Source organism: Vidua chalybeata, chromosome 4, assembly GCF_026979565.1.
Source record: "Vidua chalybeata isolate OUT-0048 chromosome 4, bVidCha1 merged haplotype, whole genome shotgun sequence".
Lineage (NCBI taxonomy): Eukaryota > Metazoa > Chordata > Aves > Passeriformes > Viduidae > Vidua > Vidua chalybeata.
The window spans coordinates 61,145,367-61,163,515 of record NC_071533.1 but is presented as its reverse complement, the minus strand read 5'-3'; the positions used below and the strand labels follow the sequence as shown (position 1 = coordinate 61,163,515).

The window sequence follows — 18,149 nt, the reverse complement described above, 5'->3', positions numbered from 1 at the left end:
GCTTCAGATTCAACATTAAGGAAAGCTTGACAACAGGGAAGCACTGGAATATAGGAATTAGGTAGATAATGAAATTCCACTCATTCGAGATATTTAATGTTTGTTTCACAAACCTACATTGAAGAGATAAAGCTCTTGCCTTGGGGCAGGCAGAAAGATTACCTGTTTGGTGTCTCTTCAGCTATTATCCATGATCCTTTGGGATATGAAGTTTTGTGTCTTGTTTTTTGCTGTTTGGAGAAATGATTTAAACCCCAGTGTAATAATAATAAGCTATAGCTTGATCAAGGTTTTGGACTAAGTTTTTCCTTCCTATTATTCCATGGTGTGTGGTGTCCCTATATTTCAAGGTGTACTTAATAGTGTGTGTAATTACACACAATTACATATAAAGCATTTATCAAAAGATGTTGTGATTTTTTTTTGCCTACGTGATTTTTTTTGGTGAAACTGCATACCAAACCAGATGTGATGACGATAGATGGGGGTGGAAATTATATCCGTGTGAGGGAGTGTAATGAGTGAGTGACAGCATTTCTTAGGCATCACAGAATGCTGAAAATGAGCTTTAGGTTGGCATTTCCTTTCATTTAAAGATTTGAATGAGTAAAATATGCTTCTTAACCTCATTTGTCTGGGTAAATGCCAGTGTTTCAGCACTGCTTTGAGATGATAATGTTTCTTCTCAACAGGTGTTTTATTCCTTTGATTTATTGGGTCATCTCTTTTCACAGGGCATATTCTTTTAAATTACTTTGCTAACCGTGACTTCAGTTCTCTTTAATGTTGCAAATTTTTGGATTCCCAATTTTATTCCCCAACTTAAATAGGAATCTTACATGTTTTCTCTTTACTCAGCATGGAAATATATGAAATTCAGAGACCACGAAACAAACTGAAGCAATGCAATTTGATCACAAAACCTGTAGAATCAAAGTCATCTGCAGGTAGTAAACCCTGTTTATGTTAATATATTGTATATAAATAGGACATGTATTTTCCAGAGTACGTGCTGGCTATTAATGCCACTTATATCTAGGAACACATAGAGTAAAGTAATCAGCATACTTTGCAGAAGTGAAAAATAGTTCAAAGAAAAGTCCGTGTGGCAGGTGGCTTGACCTCTTGTGCTTGACACTGTTTTGGATGAAGTCCAAACCTTTTCCTTTGCTGATGTATGCCTCTAAAATAAATTACACAGAGCTAGACAGAATCTTTAGTTTAAAACTGATTGTTCCTATGACTTCCATCACAGACTTTCTTTTCTCTCTTTATCCCAGTTCTTTCTTACTTTTCAGAAAGGCCACAACTTGTAATTGCAACTGCATTGGTTATCTGCATTGTCCACCTAACTGATAGACAAAAGAAGTTAATCCATATTAAATATAGTTTATATGTAGTTTATCTATATTAAATATCATAGTGTGATTTATATATCTAGAAAGATATCTGTGTATATAAACATTTGCATATTAATGTTATAAGTTCGATTAATGTTCTGGGCATCTCTTGCTGCTTTTGCTATTGAATGCTTGCATTGACCTTGTGGTACTCTGTCAGTTAGACTTCAGAGCTGTGTTCTGCAACATTTCTGTCTTAGCCTAGGAAAGAAATTTGTTTTTTTTTTTCCAAAAATAGATGTGTTAGATGAAAAACATTCATTTACATAACAGAAAAGAAAAATTGCATATTTCAAATGCAAGGAAAATAGAGCATAGTAAGTGAAATATCACAATCAAAGCCAAGGTAATCATGTTTGATTTAGTCTTGCTGCCTTGAAACAAAATCTTATTTCAAATATTGCTACTTCTATAATTAACGTCTAAGTGCAAAATATATTTTATTCATGCTAAAAATCTCAAAGCACTTTGCTCACAGTAAGTGCAACCTCACAAAAGCTGTATGAAGAACAATATTAGTGTATCCATTTACAGGCTTCAAGAATGAAATATAGAAGTTAAGGATGTGATTTTCTTTAGAAGCTGAATGTTAACTATTAAGCAGATAGCAACATGGGACTTCTGAAAAGTCAAGTCTTTTGCTCTGTGTCCAATGATCTACTGGACTGTTAACAGGATTGCTTAATCTAGAGCTTTTGCTTTAAGTTCCAAATCACATTAACTTCTTGCAAACTGTGTAAGTTACAGCATGTTTGAAATATTTTAGGTTCTGAATTCTAAGCTGGCATTATGTTATTCTATATATGAATGATAATATGTTTAATGAAAAGATTAAGTCAAAAATCATATTTTTAGTTTTCACTCTTAAAATTACCTCATTAAAGACTTGAGATTTGTTTACAGTGTAAATTTTATTTTCATCTATTTTGTAACTTTATGGTCTTGAGAGTTTGAAAGCTTTTTTAGCATCTGTTAGCCTTGTGAATTGCAATTTGAACCTTCCTAATACTTACCTTATACTGCTGCAACACTCTCTTTCATTTATGAGTAATTTGAAGTGAGATTTATTGAGACGACGGGTAATCTACTGTTTTGCTGTGAAAGTACAATTGAACAATGGGAACTAGAAGACTTGTAAACTCATTAATTGGAGTTTAATCACTGTCAGGTTTATCTCTAATAGCTTTTTGTTTACTGTAGTTTTCAAAGACAGTAAGTCTGGATTTAGTTCAATACTGTCTTTTCCATTATTTCACCAATTCCATGGAAAGCAATGTGATTGCACAAGCAATCATTAGCAAGATCTAATTAAATAGGAAGACTCTTCTGTAGATGTTTTTACATCCCAGTCCTTTTGTGGCAGAACCAAGTAAGTGATTTTTCATTAGTCTTTTACAAAAAGACATGGTAGCAGTCCTTTTCTTACTACTTCACAGTTTGCCAAGATTTCTTTCAAAGGATCATCACCATGAATGGATGTTGTATTTCCATCTTAGGTGGATGATGTGCTTTACAGAACTGGGCTTCCAGTTGTCCAGTTTGGAGATCGTAGAATCACAGAATATGCCAAGTTGGAAGGAAGGGACCCACAGGATCACTGAGTCCAACTCCTGAACCTGCACAGCAACATCCCCAAGAATCACAGCATGTGCTTGAGAGGGTTGTCCAAACATATCCTGAACTCTGTCAGGCTTGGAGCACTGCCCTGGAGAGCCTGTTCCAGTGCCCAGCCACCAGCTGGATGAATAACCTTTTCCTAATATCCAACCTAAACCTCCCCTGACACAACTTCAGGCCATTCCCTGGGATCCTGTCACTGTCACCACAGAGAAGAGATCAGTGTCTGCCCCTCCTCTTCCCCTCATGAGGTAGTTACAGACTGCAGTGAGGTCTTCCCTCAGTCTCCTTTTCCACTTGAAGAGACCAAGTGACCTCAGCCACTCCTCACAGCTTCCCCTGAAGGCCCTTCACCATCTCCACTGCCCTCCTTTGGATGCTTTCTAATAGCTTTATACCTTTATTACATCACAGTGCCCCAAACTGCCCTCAGCACTTGAGGTGAGGCCACCCCAGTGCAGAGCAGAGCAGGATAATCCCCTCCCTTGCCTGGCTGACAGTGCTGTGCCTGATGTCCTCCAGGACAGGGACGTCCCACCTGGATGCCAGGGCACTGCTGATTCATATCCAGCTTTCTGTTGACCAGGACCCCGAACTCCATTTCCATGGTGCTTCTCTCCAGCGTCTCATTCCCCACTGTCTGTACATGCAGGATTGCCCCATCCCAGGTGCAGAATCTGGTACTTCCCCATGTTCCCTTCATATGGTTGGTGATTGCCCAGCCCTCTCATTTGTTGAGGTCCTTCTGCAGGGCCTCCCTGCTTTGAAGGAGTCAACAGCTCTTCCCAGTTTTGTATCATCTGCAAACTTGCTCTGTATTGCTTCAGTCCTGCATCCACATCATTTATGAAGATGCTGAAGAGCACAGGGACAAGGATGGAGCCCCAGTGGAGCCCCACTAGTGACAGGTCCCCAGTCTGATGTCCCCCTGTCATGCCCCACCCATGTGCCAGTTGCTCAGCCATGCCATGATGTGCTTATCCAGGTGTGTGCTGGACATTTTGCCCAGAAGGATCCTGTGAGAGACAGTATTGAAAGCTTTACTGAAATCCAAAAAGAAGACATCAGCTGGCTTCCCTTGATCAACTAAGTGGGTTGCTTTATCATAAAAGGAAGTCAGGTTTCCTAAGCAGGACTTCCCTCTCGTGAAACCCTGCTGGCTGTGACTGATGACTGTAAGATGTAGTGAGCTGAACTGTGATTTTTCTGCAGACCACAATTCTGTTTTTATTCAAAGGAAATAAAAATGCTAGGAAGAGATTGATACTCCCCTTTCCTCACCTCAGTGCACATTTACACAATCACTGTATCAATTACATTGGAAAAGATCTCTGAAATTGAGTCCAACCTATGACTAAACACCCCCATGTCACCTGGAACATGGCACTGAGTGCCATGTTCAGTCTTAAACAGCTTAGGATGCTGCCAGTGTGCATACTATAAGGTGTGTCACAGTGCTTGTGTGTACCCTGATAGCCCCTCTGGTGCCATATATGTGGATAATGCAGTTATTCCAGTCCTACCTCACACATTCCTGTTTATACATTCAGCAAGTCCCTGTATTTCACCCGTCCTTTATTTTGCACTGACTTATATTGGTGTTTGGTTGGTTAACTCTCAGTGATGTTGGAGAGCTGTTGAGTCACAGGGAAAGGGCTTCTGCTTGAAGTGGTGTCATCATAATTTATTCCCATTATAACATTGAATGTGGTTGTGTAAGACCAGACCCAGTAAATGACTCATTACAAGAAAATGTGGGTATTTGATTATACTTCTGGTTGTTGCTGCACAATCTGATATTAAGTTTCAATATGAAAAAATTCAATATGATAGGCAAAGAGGAAGGGTTAGGATATATTGAAATTGTATTTAAGATAGCTTTACTTCTAGTAATACTTTTCTACGGTGCTCCATTTGTGATATTTTTATATGTGGTTTATACATGGCATGGGTTTTGTAAAAATCATTAATTCAGATATTTCTGTAGGCTATTATAAAAAAGACTGACAATAAAATACTGGAAAGTATATGTACTTGTTATGAAAAGGAGAAGGTGAGTGACTTATTTACATTTTTTATTTATTGTTTCCTATTTTGGTGTTTTGGTTAAGAGCTGGTTTGAATTTATGGAATAAATTAATTTTTAAAAGTACATTAAGATTATTTAATTAAAATGATTCATAAAATCCTTGCCTACATAGTGTTTCCTTTGGAACGTAATATGAGTGCCAGAGTGTGTTGTCTCCTAGGAGTCATTAAATGTCATTTGACCATAAAACAAATACTTGTTTTGCAAATGTCTGACCAAAGACTTTAGCTCCTTTTCAGTAACCTGAAAAGTGGTATTGTTGTTTGGATTAAGCTTGAAAAACAGAGTAAATTTTTTTTTTATCCAAGTTTTTGGATTTTCCTTTTTCAAGGACTTCACACACTCCTCTAACATCCAGACAATTCTTTAATTCTCTGGATCTTAAATGCCATAAGTTGCAGCCTTTCTCATCTCAGTTTCCAGAATGTGGTCTTCAGCCAGTTTCCTTTTTGCTTTCTAGTCATAGAATGGAAGATTCATTTAGGTTAAAAACGACCTCTAAGATCATTGTCTTAGAGCTCTTTGACCAAACATAACCATGGTGTTAGCTAAACCATAGCACTAAATTCCACATCCAGTCCGTTCTTGAATACTGGCAGCGACGGTGGTGCCACCACTTCTCTGGGCAACCTATACCAATGCTTACCCACTCTTTCAGTGAAGAAATTCTTCTTGATGTCCAGTCTGGACCTCCCCTGGTGTGTCTTGAGGCCATTTCCTCCTGTCACTTGTTACCTAGGGGAAGAGACTGACCCCACCTGGCTACAACCTCCTTTTGGGTAGTTTTAGGGAGCAGTAAGGTCCCTCCTGAGCTTCCTTTTCTCCAGACTAAACACACTCAGCTCCTTCAGCCACTCCTCTTAAGATTTACTCTCCAGATGCTTCTGCAGCTTGTTTCCCTTCTCTGGACTCACTTCAGCACCTCAATGTCTTTCTTGCAGTGAGGGTCTAGAGCAGGAGACAGAACTTGAGGTCTGACCTCACCAGTACCTGGGAACAATCTGAGTACAGGGGGTCAGTCTCTGCTCTGGTCCTGCTAGATAGAGGTTTTGTTGATCATCTTCCTTATTTCACCAAGAATCAAAAACTTTTTATCATTTCATGGTCACTGTATGCAAGATGACCTGTGACCACCACATCTCTCACCAAACCTTCTCTCCTTGTAAGCAGCAGGTCTAGTGGGGCACTGCTTTCCAGTCTGCCCCTTTACATACTCACTTGTTGTGCAGTTTGACAAAATGTCTCTCCTTTGTGTCATTGAAAGTCTGCCATTTGCAGCAGGTGCCTGCATAGCAAATCTTAGCTCTTTTCCCTCTCTCTCACTCTTTCCAGGTCCATAAGGCTTTCCATTTTATATGATCCCTTCAGTTCCATGCAAATAACTCCTGGCAATTTTAGTTTTATCCATGCTTGAATGGTCAAAATTTCCTTGATATTTCAGCTTGCCATATACTTTATGAGGCACTCAGTATATATATCTATATCTATAATTTCATTATATATATATATATATATATATATATATATATATATATAATGAAAGATGAAATCACACTGTTGTGGGCCTGATTATGCAATTATTAGCAAGTCAAAAATAATGCTTTCACATTACCTGGCCCAGAATTTAACAGGGGCATCTTTTATGAACCCTCTTCCTCATTAAACACTCAATAATTTAATTCAGGTAATTATTTTGTTATCAATAATTACACTGATGAAGTAAACAGTGATTTGATTTGGGCTGTAAATTTGTCATTTAGAATAATCTTTTGTGTTTAAGTCAAACATTGTCATTCAGCTTGAATAGTGATGGACAAGTATAGAATTGATGGAGAGTATAGAATTGCCTGTGGTTCCAGCTGAGATACATAAAAATCACCAGGTCTTCACAAAGCCTCCTCTTCAATTATAGGTCAAGTCAGAAAGCCAGGGTACGTTTATGGAGATGAATTTTATATAGGGGCAGAGGGTACCAGTTTTCTGATTTTTCCAATTCCAGTTTAGGAATGTGTGCAGAAATTGCCCAAGCTGTCTTGCAGAGTGTCTGAAGAGCTGATGCGCAGATAAGTTTTTTCTACTGTGCAAGGATTTTTTTTATGTATGAACCTGTCAAAGTTGAAAGAAATTTCAAGATAGATTCTTCTGTTTCAATCCAGAAGCTTAACTTCTGCAAATATGGATTCAGAAGTCATACTGCAGGCCACACCGTTTGAATTGTAATATTCTCATTGATCAGTTCTTTTCTGAAAAATGCATTTTATAATAAAATTCTGAGAAATTGAAAGCAGAAGTTTGTTTTTTCTTGCATGTTTTTCTTGTCTGATGAGAAAATTCCAAAAGTATTTCAAACTATTCAGGTATTTCCAACTACCTTTTCCTCACGGTATGCTACTTGAATATAAACTAATTCAAAATAATGGGCAATAGCCCAGAAGTCTTTGTGGGATTGCCTAATGGTACATAACAAACCCCACCAAAAGTGAAAAGGTTTATTTACTAGTCAGATTCTAGATTTTGCCATCTCAGCTGAATTGTCAGGGCTTGGTGATCCAGAAGAGGGAGCTGCCACATAAATTTCTAGCAGTTTTGAACTTAGCAAATTTTCTTTTAACCTCCCACCATGGATTTTTTTTTTAATTTTTTTTTTTTTTTTTTTTTTTTAAGACTGACTCCAGGGGTTTCATATGATGCTTTTTTGGTCACTCAGTTCATAGTTCGCTGATTTCCAGAGACAGCATTAGAGACTTAGTGCTTTAATTTCCTTCAATTTTCAGTATCAATTCAGTGTATGTTTTTAAATATTCTGCTTGAATACCACGCTAAAACCTTTGGCTGACTTGATGAATGCAGTCCTTTTTATTTAATCTGCAAAGTCTTTTTAAGTGTAGATGTTTCTGCCTAGCTCACCATGGATTTTTAACAGATGTTTTCTGTAGCATGCAGGAAGACCTTTGTGGTGGCTGGCCTTCCCCAGTGCAACTTCATGTGAGACAGAGGTGGCTTCTGAGTCATTGTAGTATTTTTTTCTGTGTAAGGAGTGGCTCTTCTGCACAGTAAGGATATACAGCTGGTGTTTTGAAAATAGCAATATATATGTAAAATAGCAAAACCAATGTGCACACTTCAATGTGCTTCTAATGTGCTTTCTCTTTCTTTTTTTTCTTTAACACTGCAGAGCAATTTATAGTGATTCCATCTATAATTTGTGGGTTATAAAACTAAGCAATGAGGTACTGGGAGAAGGCATTAAAACACGTACTTGTACTTGTGGACAGGAAGGAGACCAGACTTCCTGAGCATCCTGAGCATATTTTCAAGTGCATGATTTAACCTGGGCTCTGATATTGATGAGTGGAACCCTAGATTGCTGCTTGCTCTAATGATAGATCTTATCAAAGCTATTGTATCTTCAGATTCATTGTTGGTTATTTGGTGTTAAAAACTGATGCAGTGAAGTGACTGTTTCATGAGGCAACTGGAGTATTGAGAAACAGGTGAGACTTTTTTTTCAACTGCCTAATATATTCCTTGGGTCTTTTTGTCATTAAAAGCTTAGGAGGATACTCAGTGTTAGGAAGCTTATATTTGTTTCTCATGAAGAAGAGTGAATACAGCGCTGTGTTGATGATATGTTTGTGGGTGATTACCTTATTAGAGAAGGGAAATTAAGCTGATGAAGGATCTGAAGCACAAGTCTTGTGGAGGGTTGCTGAGGGAACAGGGGTTGTTTAGCATGGGGAAGAGGAGGCTCAGGGTGGACCTTATTGCTCTCTACAACTACCTGAGATGAGATTGCAGAGAGATGGGGATTGATCTCTTCTGCCAAGTAAAAAGTAATAGGACAACCACAATGGCCTCAAGTTGCACCAGATGAGGTTTAGATTGGATATTAGGAAAACTTTTTCACTGCAAGGATGTTCAGTCATTGGAACAGGCTGCCAGGGAAGTGGTGGAGTCACCATTGCTGAAGATATGTAGATGTGCCACTTCAGGATGTGGATTAGTGGAGGACTTGGCAGTGTGGTGTTAGTAGTGGGAATGGATGATCTTAAGGGTGTCTTCCAACCTAAGTGATCCTGTGATTCTCTTTCTGGAGATAAGTATAGGATAGTAAAAGACCTTGTGGTTCCAGTGAAGAGTGAGAATGGAGCATTTCACTTGTTATAAGCCTTGAATACTCCTGCATGTGAGAGTATCCTGCTGTTGACTTACTTCATATTTCCAGTTAATAAATCTATAAATATGACTGCTTTCATGGAAGGTACCACCGGATTCCATTCATACCTATATGTGGTACCATCATGTGTCCTTCAGACTACATATGCAAGCTGCTCTGTTAGACAATTTAGACATTGCATTGTGAAGATGTGCACAACATTCTAATATCGGAATGTGCCAACATGAAGAACTCTTATTTTTAGTTATTTTGTAAAATAGTTTTGAAATTTCTATATTTTTACATGCTCACAGATGTACATACATATGCTTTTTTCTTATATCAATGCAAGGTTCATATAAAAATCAAAAGAAAATTCTATTAGATCAGTGTAGATGTGTTTGACTTTTCCTCCAGGAGGCTTCAGAATAAGTACATAAATAAATACTGGGTTTTTTTATACATAATATTTTGCACATGGCTATTACAGTTGAAATATTTAGTATTTAAAAATATTTGTATGTTCAAAAAACCAATGGCCTTTTTGTAAGTTTTTAAGTCTTCCATCAAATACAGTTTCTTTTCAGAATGCATACATTCCCCAGATGTTCTGGTTATGTTTATTTGCAGGCACATTTTGTAGTGGCTCATGTCACAGTGAATAGAGTTGACAGTTGGGCTGATTGCAGGAATATGCAAAGTGTTAACCTCATAAATCTTTCTCCACCTATTGTATTGTGTAATTTTTACAAAATATGCAGAAGTATGGTGCAAGAGACAGTTCCATTATTTTAGTTGGGACCATTTTGGTACTGCAGTTAACTCTGATGTATTCAATTCAGGGACAATTATGTCTAGACACTAACAGGGGCTGTTAATTTGACTTTCTATTCATGGAGAAGGCATGTGTCACTCAAAAGTGAGTTGTAAAACTATTCAGCATGGCTGTATTGTTAGTGATGTGCATTTCTACTTCACATGACTACTATATCTAATTACTAATATTTAGTGATCTTGAGATCCTGAAATGAAAATAACCCACAATTTCTTTGGGAGATACAAATTATGTTAATATTCCTTCTCTTTATACCCCGAATAAACTTCTATGTTATGACTAGGCTCAAAGATGCAAAGTAGAAGTGTTATCCTTTCAAGACTTGTTGGTTTCTTGTTAAATCTGTCTTACTGAGTAACTTCTGTGATGTTTGAAATTTTTAATTCAGACTAGTTTTCATCAATATACGGTTTTGTTTGTCAGATAACTCTTATTTTTGAAGTTTCTCTGATAATTTCTTGTGTTAACATTGTAAACTCTGCTTTGAAATTGATTGTTTATTGTGGAAATACCCCATGCTTCAGATTTCATTTATTTGCAAGCACTAACTTGGTGTCCTTTGTAATAGTATACAAAGTAGATATAATAAATTTAAAGTAAGAAGAATTCTTATTTTTCACATACTGCATCTTAAAATTGTGGGATTTTTTTACCTTGAGATTTTTCATGTATGTTTTTTTTTCCCCCTTAATCTCGGCAGGCTGTTACTTTCTGCCGATTCCTCTTTTCTAAACCAGGGCATCACAGCCATATTTCAGTTTGATTACTTTTTCTGGGTTGAGTTTTTTCTCCCCAAGAATACTTGCCCTAGTGGAATGTTCATCTTTCCTAAGTGAAAGCTAGAGAGACCTTGTGAGTCTGCTGAGTGCATTGAGAGTGTAGCTCTGCATTGGTATTTCTTCAGAAAGGTGCCACCATGCCTCAGGATCTGTGACTCTATGTTGCTTTTTGATTTCTCCCTCTCCTCATCCTCCTCCACATTAATCAAAAATCTTCCTTAAAGCATGACACCTGTGTTGACTTCTGGAAGTAGCAACTATGCATTGAAATTTATTTCAATATAAGAATATTGCAATTTTAACTTGGTATTTCTGATTCCTATTCTGATTATATTAGAGGCATAATTGTTCAATGATAATTCCAAAAATGCACAGAGCTTTGTTGAAGGACTTGACTTCCCTTTTCTTGATGATGTCAAGTCATAAAATGTATCCATGCAGAAATAGTAAATAGACTATTTTGTGTCAAGAAAACGGACCTCAAAGTTTAAGCTTCTTGATTCTACTATGACACAAATCACCTCTGCTAGAGAACATCTCTAGAAGCAGTAAGAAGATCTGTCTTTCTCTTTCCCCTCCCATGCTGAAGTGAGTCTCTAGAGCAGCTTGTGACCTGTGTTACACAACTGTTAGACTTGCGTAGTCATTGCTTGCTTTAGCTGCAAGTTCAGAGAGTACCCAGAGCAATGCCTGTGCTGGCTGGGGCTGGGCAATGCTGACCTGGGCAGTACTGACCCCTCACTAAGATCACTCACTTACAAAGAAGCTCCAAAGCATCTGACATCTCTCTCTCTCTCTTTCTCTCTCTCTCTCTCTCCTTATGTTCTTTCTCTTTCTATCTCTCTCATCAAATGGTTGAAAGAAAGCATGTATTTAAACCCCGTGGTTAAAAAGCCGAACAAATGAAGGATTGCAAACCCCAAACTTCCAGTGACATCATCCCATATTGCTGTTTCTATAGGTACCCTGCCACATTTGATTGCCAGGTTTTACATGTCTCTATTTTACTTTTTGTGTATGCAGTGTGACAGTGATTGGAGTTCTATACTTCTCCAGACATGAATACTTAAGTATGTAACCATTCACGTAGATTCCTTTTCCACCAACAAATGCTTACCTATGTAAATGTAACATTTGAGTTCAGATGAAAGCACAAGTCAAGAAATTCAGAGATATAGTTCCCACAGCAACCGTAATTCAACCTCGTTGCTGTGAAAGCACAAAATCTTGCACCAAATACCATGCAGAATACTGCACGTATGCAAGTTTATGAGACACAGTTGCTAGGAGAACCATAAATTTTATTTTCTAGAGGTATTTACATTCACATTTTATATCTCTTAGAATTAACATCTATATTTTTTTGAAACAGAGCAGAAATGAAAAAATGGAATAGAGGCTATTTGGATTAGTGTATCTTTTTGCTTTCTTGTAATGTACAATTGATTATATTACTCTCTCTTTCTGTTGACTTTTATTTTTAAGGGAGTGATATTGAATGTGAAATATAATCTGGTCTATTTCCTTATCTAACTCTATTTTTTCTCTTTGTTTACCCGTATTAGTAAACCTGCAGCTAAAGGGGTCTATTTGCCTACTAAGGATGAATAAATCAGATATTTATCTGCATGTAGCCATGCATCTTGCTATTCAACTTCGTCCGTCACTTAAGGCTCCATTATAAAATATCCCAAAGCATATGGAATACATTTATTTTCAATATCTTATAGGGTACTTTTTGGTTTCTTTGTTTGCCAGCTAAGTCTGCTGATTTGGTCATCTTAGACATGTTTAGTTATTATCACAGTTAGTGAAGAAGTGGAAGTGTCCTTGTTTTGAGTTTATATTTTTTATTAAGAAAAATGTAAGTATTTCAATAATAGTACTTAATGAGCATAGCAAATGTTTATAAATAATATCTACAGGATTTCCAGAAGCTGGTTGGCTGAAATATCTATATGAACTTTCTTAGCCTTTCAGATATGGCCAGTGGAGAGAGAGACCATGAAGTTTGAAGACTAGTATATTAAGTCCCATTCCCATGAGTCATTATTATATCTGTAGGCTGGACTGAGTATTCACGATTATTTTTAAAAAAAATTCCCTTTGACTGTGGCATATGCTAATACCTCATAATCTATTTGGAAAAAAAATCACTGCATAGCTGTATATCACCAGTCATTTAAAATAAAAGAAAAAAAGGGAAATGACACAAGGTAAAGAAGGTTCATGATAAGTTTCTCTTCAGTAAACTACAAAAAAATTAATTTAGACTTCACCTAGTTTCTACCAGACTAATTTTTCTCAGCCTTCCATCACATCTTAGCCTGCTATATGAGCCTTTTAATGGACAGTCTGGGCAGAGCTGAAAGACTGATAGGATGTGAAAATGTTCTCCTTGGGAAATCTTTGGATCCTGCCCTTCCCAGATTGTTAGGCAATCTGCTTTAGGAAACCTGTTTTGACAGTGGCTGTTATCTCTGCTCAGCAGAGTCCTGTAGGGACCATCCCTGCCTACCTCAAAGCCAGGGTTAGGGGAATTCTCTCTGCAGCTCAGTGCCTTCCTAAAGCCTTATTGTTCTGTTTCATTGTGTTCAAAATCTAGTTAGGAACTGCACACATAGTACTGCACATATGTCTAAAATAAAGTTGTTTGTGTATATGAAATGCAGGTTTTCTGGTGTAAGAATTTATAACCTGAAATTTGAACTTCATCTGAAAATTAAAACATTCACAGTGGCTCAACATTTTTTTACTAGGTAAACACATGAAGATTAGTTAAATTCTGGCTGCCATCTAATCAAGAGTTGATCTAGCCTTTCCACAGTGACTTCACTGTGTCTGAATTCTATGAAATGAGGAAGGGGACTGGGAACTGTGAACCATGGCAATTCTTCAAGGAGCAGGTGGTGTCCTGATGTTTGAGTGGAGTCCTGGATAAAACTTGATTCATAAGGCTTGATGTCCTGCTGAAACGAGAAGATGAATACTTTGGATGTAGGTTTTGGGTAAGAACTGTGTTGTGATCATAAGCTTCCGTCAAGATCCTTACAACATTTCTTTTTCCAATGTACATAGCTAATATTTTGGGGCTTCTCTGTAGTGTGAATAGTTACAAGGATGGTTTTGTTTTCTCCTTTCTGTCCTCTTACATGTAGTAGTTGTGGTTTTAGTATTTGAAGTGAAATAAATAATGGCAAACTTCAGTGGAAACTAAGAACTGTAGAGGGATGACTTGAGATAACTGGAAAACAGCAAAATGTTCCACTTGAAATTGATCCATTTGTAGTAAATAGAGATGCATAAATAGACACAGGGTCTATAAAACACTAAGTTTACATTTGTATTCATTATAAGCTGATCAATAACTGTTGCTGGATGACTTGATGCAGTTATTTTATACAATTTATTACTGTGCATACAGGCCCAGGGAAGAGAAATGTACAGTCAATTCTGCCAAGGATTGCTGGTAATCATGACGAGCTCATTTTGTTTTGAGGTGATGGGGGTCCTGTGGGACGAAAATGCCTATATGGGAAACTTCTTTCTGTGTAGTTGCAAAAGTGCCTGGTGTTGGGAACAAGGTCATAGTTTCAACACTCACTGCCATCAGAGGAGAAAGCTGTGTAACTCTACTTATGCATGTGTTTTTCCTCCAGCATGTAACTTCCTCTGTGTGCATGTGTCCCCAGAGACACGGATTTCCTAATAGAACATAGGACTGATGAAAGTGGATGGCCATGTCACCTCACAGTTCTCAAAGGAGAAGAAAATTTCCTTGGTGGGATTAAAACCATCTGCTTGCATCATGGGCTGTTAGGCATGAGATAGGATCTGATGTTAAATATGTTAGTGACTCTTAGTAATGGAGGGTTGGTATGTAGAATATACTGTCCTATATGTTAAAGATTTTTGTCCCTTCTCTTCATTTGAAAATAGTTTCTTTTTTTTGTCAATACAATGAGCTGGAAAGAGGTATTTTTTTTTAATTTTTCCATTTAATTTTTAAAGATTTTTCAGTATTTTCCATTTATATGCAAACATTTCTTTTGACATCCTGTCAAAATGACCACAAATATGTCTGAATTATATTTTTTAACTCTGATAGAAGTTGACTGTTCTCTGTTTTTGAAGGTAATACAGTTCTTTTTGCATGATTGTATTTACAGTTTCCAACTTTGACAAACTCCTAACCATTGAGGCTAACAATTTTTTCCCCCAGATTGGCTTCAGGCTGATTTTTCACAGAAAAATCTAGTTAAGACTGCCAGCTTACCTTTGACTCTAAGCTTCACAAGAAAATTCCTGGTATCCTTTTGTCCATTACAAAAAGAAAGAATTCCATCAACCTCTCGTGGAGAAAGCTCTAGTACTTGAAAGCTTGGAAGGAGGAACTTCAAATTGACAAGGTGAATATAATCAATTTGACTATATTCTAGAGTGTCTTTGACTGTCCCTGTGAATACCTACTCTTCTTTGAACAATTTATAAACCTCTGGAAAATAGTTGTTTAAATAATCTCATGTAAGTATTGGTAGAAATGGGTAGATAGAATTTTCCCCCCCTTTTCTGTCAGCTCAGCATACAGGGAATGTACCCTGATGCAGAGCTGAATTGACCTTTGTGCAATTGCAATTCTGGTCTGATTGGAATCAGAGATGTTTTTTGGTGTTGAAGTTTTACAGTTTTCTGTTCTTGTTGAATTGCATTTTCTCTGTCTGCTGGAAAGGGGCTGAGTAGAGGAAGAATCACTGTTTGATTTGACATAGAGCAGGTACTAGCCATCAAGAGTACCTTGGAAAAGGATGCTGGAGTCGAAGGAACTGGCACAGGGACTGCAGCTGTGGAGCTCAGGTGTAAAGGAAATCAGAGCTCTGAGTGTGTGGAGGACACTGGTAGTACTTGGTCACCACAGTTACATGCTGAAGCTGCCTGAACAGAGACTGGGAATAAGGTGAAAACATGGGAAGAGGCATTATGAGGGGGGGAGGAGAGACGTGGAGATTAATCTCCTGCAGGGCCTGGACAGTAACACAGCTTACTTGAGAACTGCTGCACATCTGGTGGTAGAAGGGTGCCTGGCATCATTGCTGGCATTGGGAGTGAAGCTGTACTCCACCAAATGAGTTCTTGGTATGTACTTTTGGACCAGCTCTTCATTAAAAGCACAGACTGATAAGTTTCTATAGCAAATAGTGACCTACTTGGTTCAGGAACCAGGGAATTTTCCAGTAGACCTTATGACTGCAAAGTTACAGAAGATCTGTGAAGGTATTAAGTTTCCTGTCATCTAATGTAATATGTTTCTTTTTTTGAAGAACTTGGAAATTTTTTTACCTTTGAAAACCTTCTCAGAAACACTTCAGAATTGCCATATCAAGTATGCAATTGCCTGTGGAGCCTAATTTAAATGCTTGACATGTATGCATTGTAGTATAATAATTATATTATGATGCTGGTTTAATTTTCACCCGGTTGAGCAGATGAATCAGAGTAGTGAAATGCAGAATACTGTTCTATGAGCCGTGTCTGATCTACTGCGAAAATTGGAAGACATGTTGTTAGCATTCTGGAGAGCTGGAATCTCTTTCCCTGTAGTGAGGTTTCTGTGTAAGGTGAGAAGCAGTGCACTTTATAATGTGCTGTTCCTAATGGTGTGGTTTTAGTTTTTAGTTATCTAGGCTGGGATGCTGAATTGCTGGGTAGGCACTCTTGCACTCAGTCAGTGAAAGCTATAAACTGTAGAAAATATAAAGGATTGGGCCACATAATGAGTAGTATGGAGAAAACAAGACAACTACAGGCATGACATTAAGTGAGTTATATCCTTTTAGAGTGTTGAATAAAATAAGCTTAAAATTTTGATGATCCCAGCATGCAGCAGTCATCAAATTACATTCTGCGGATTTTAATTTCTGGTTATTTGCATTTGCACTGCTGGTGAATAACTTTTTAAGAATTGTGTGTATGAGGGAGAAGGAGAGACTTCACATAACTACAGAAATAAAAAATAATTTTGGATTAAAATGGCTTGCTTTACAGAAATATTTAGCATGAAAAAGAGTACATTAAGGAAATAAGTTGAAATAAGTACAGTATCTTCTCACATAGTCTCTTACTAATTAAAAAGAATACTGTTTAAGCATCTTAACATTTTTTCCAATTGCCTTTAGCTGCTTCAAGGGTATGTACAAATGCAGAAAAACAACTGTGTGAACATAGAAAATGAAAATAAAAGGGACTGGAGGTTTTGGATAAATACTTACAAGTTGCTATAAAAGACAAAAGTAAATGAAAAGGACATAATTTTCACAGATTTCAAATGTAATTATGTTATGTCATAATTTTATAGGGTATTAGCCTTACAGAAATAGTTGTGAAAAATAAAGTCAAATTCAGAAACCATATTTCACTAGTAAACTATATTTGATAATAATATATAAAAACAATAATTATATGTGATATTGAAAGTTTAAAAAATCAAATTTGTGAAAGATTAGCTGCTGTGACAGTCTTGTGGCATTGGAGTTCTAAGTGACTGCAAAATGAAAGTGTTGTGAGCAATGAATCTGTGGATTTAGGTGAGAAATAAAACCTTATTACTGGGTTCAGGAGGTTGTCACACTTCCTTTGTATTCCTAGCATTAAGTATAATTTTGCAGTAATGATCCTTAATGCATCCAGGAATGCAAGTGAAGGATCTGAAAACTAAGATGCAACATATCAGATTGACTAATACATTATGAAGTGGTATAAACAATTTTAACTAAACTTAGTAAATTTGTGTTGCTTTCCTATTGTGTTTTTCCAGTTGGTTAATTCGCAAAATTCAGAAAGTCTCATCAAGTATCTCTATCATTGTTACAAAGTCACAAGGTTCTACTGTAATTGTCTGCAGGTGATAATTAATATTTTAAAATGCAGTAACTTTACTCTTTTTAAAAAGAGGAGAAAATCATTAAAACAAGAATTCTATCCTAATGGGACTCAATTTAGAATCCATTGAATGCTACAGTAAAACTTTCATTGACTTCAGGAGGAGCAGAAATCTGACTTTTCATATCAATTTTTACTGACAAGGTGATAGCTGTTTTTCTGCAGAGATCAGTTGTAAAGTATCGCTTGAAACCATGAAGTCGTAGCTGCTGGCTTTGTTCCCCTCTTGCAGGTGGGATTTGGGGATATAGAACATAGATACCTCTCTTTTCTGAAAATCCTGAGATGTCTGCTAAATCACAGCTTTTCAAATCCTCCCAGAGGAGATTTGCTCAGG

General features: G+C 37.1%; 1 protein-coding gene across 1 annotated transcript in view; it reads left to right on the top strand.

The window, feature by feature from the left end:
* PPP2R2C (protein phosphatase 2 regulatory subunit Bgamma) overlaps positions 1 to 18,149 on the top strand; it is a 193,539-nt gene that overhangs the window by 1,045 nt on the left and 174,345 nt on the right. The window lies entirely within an intron of this gene.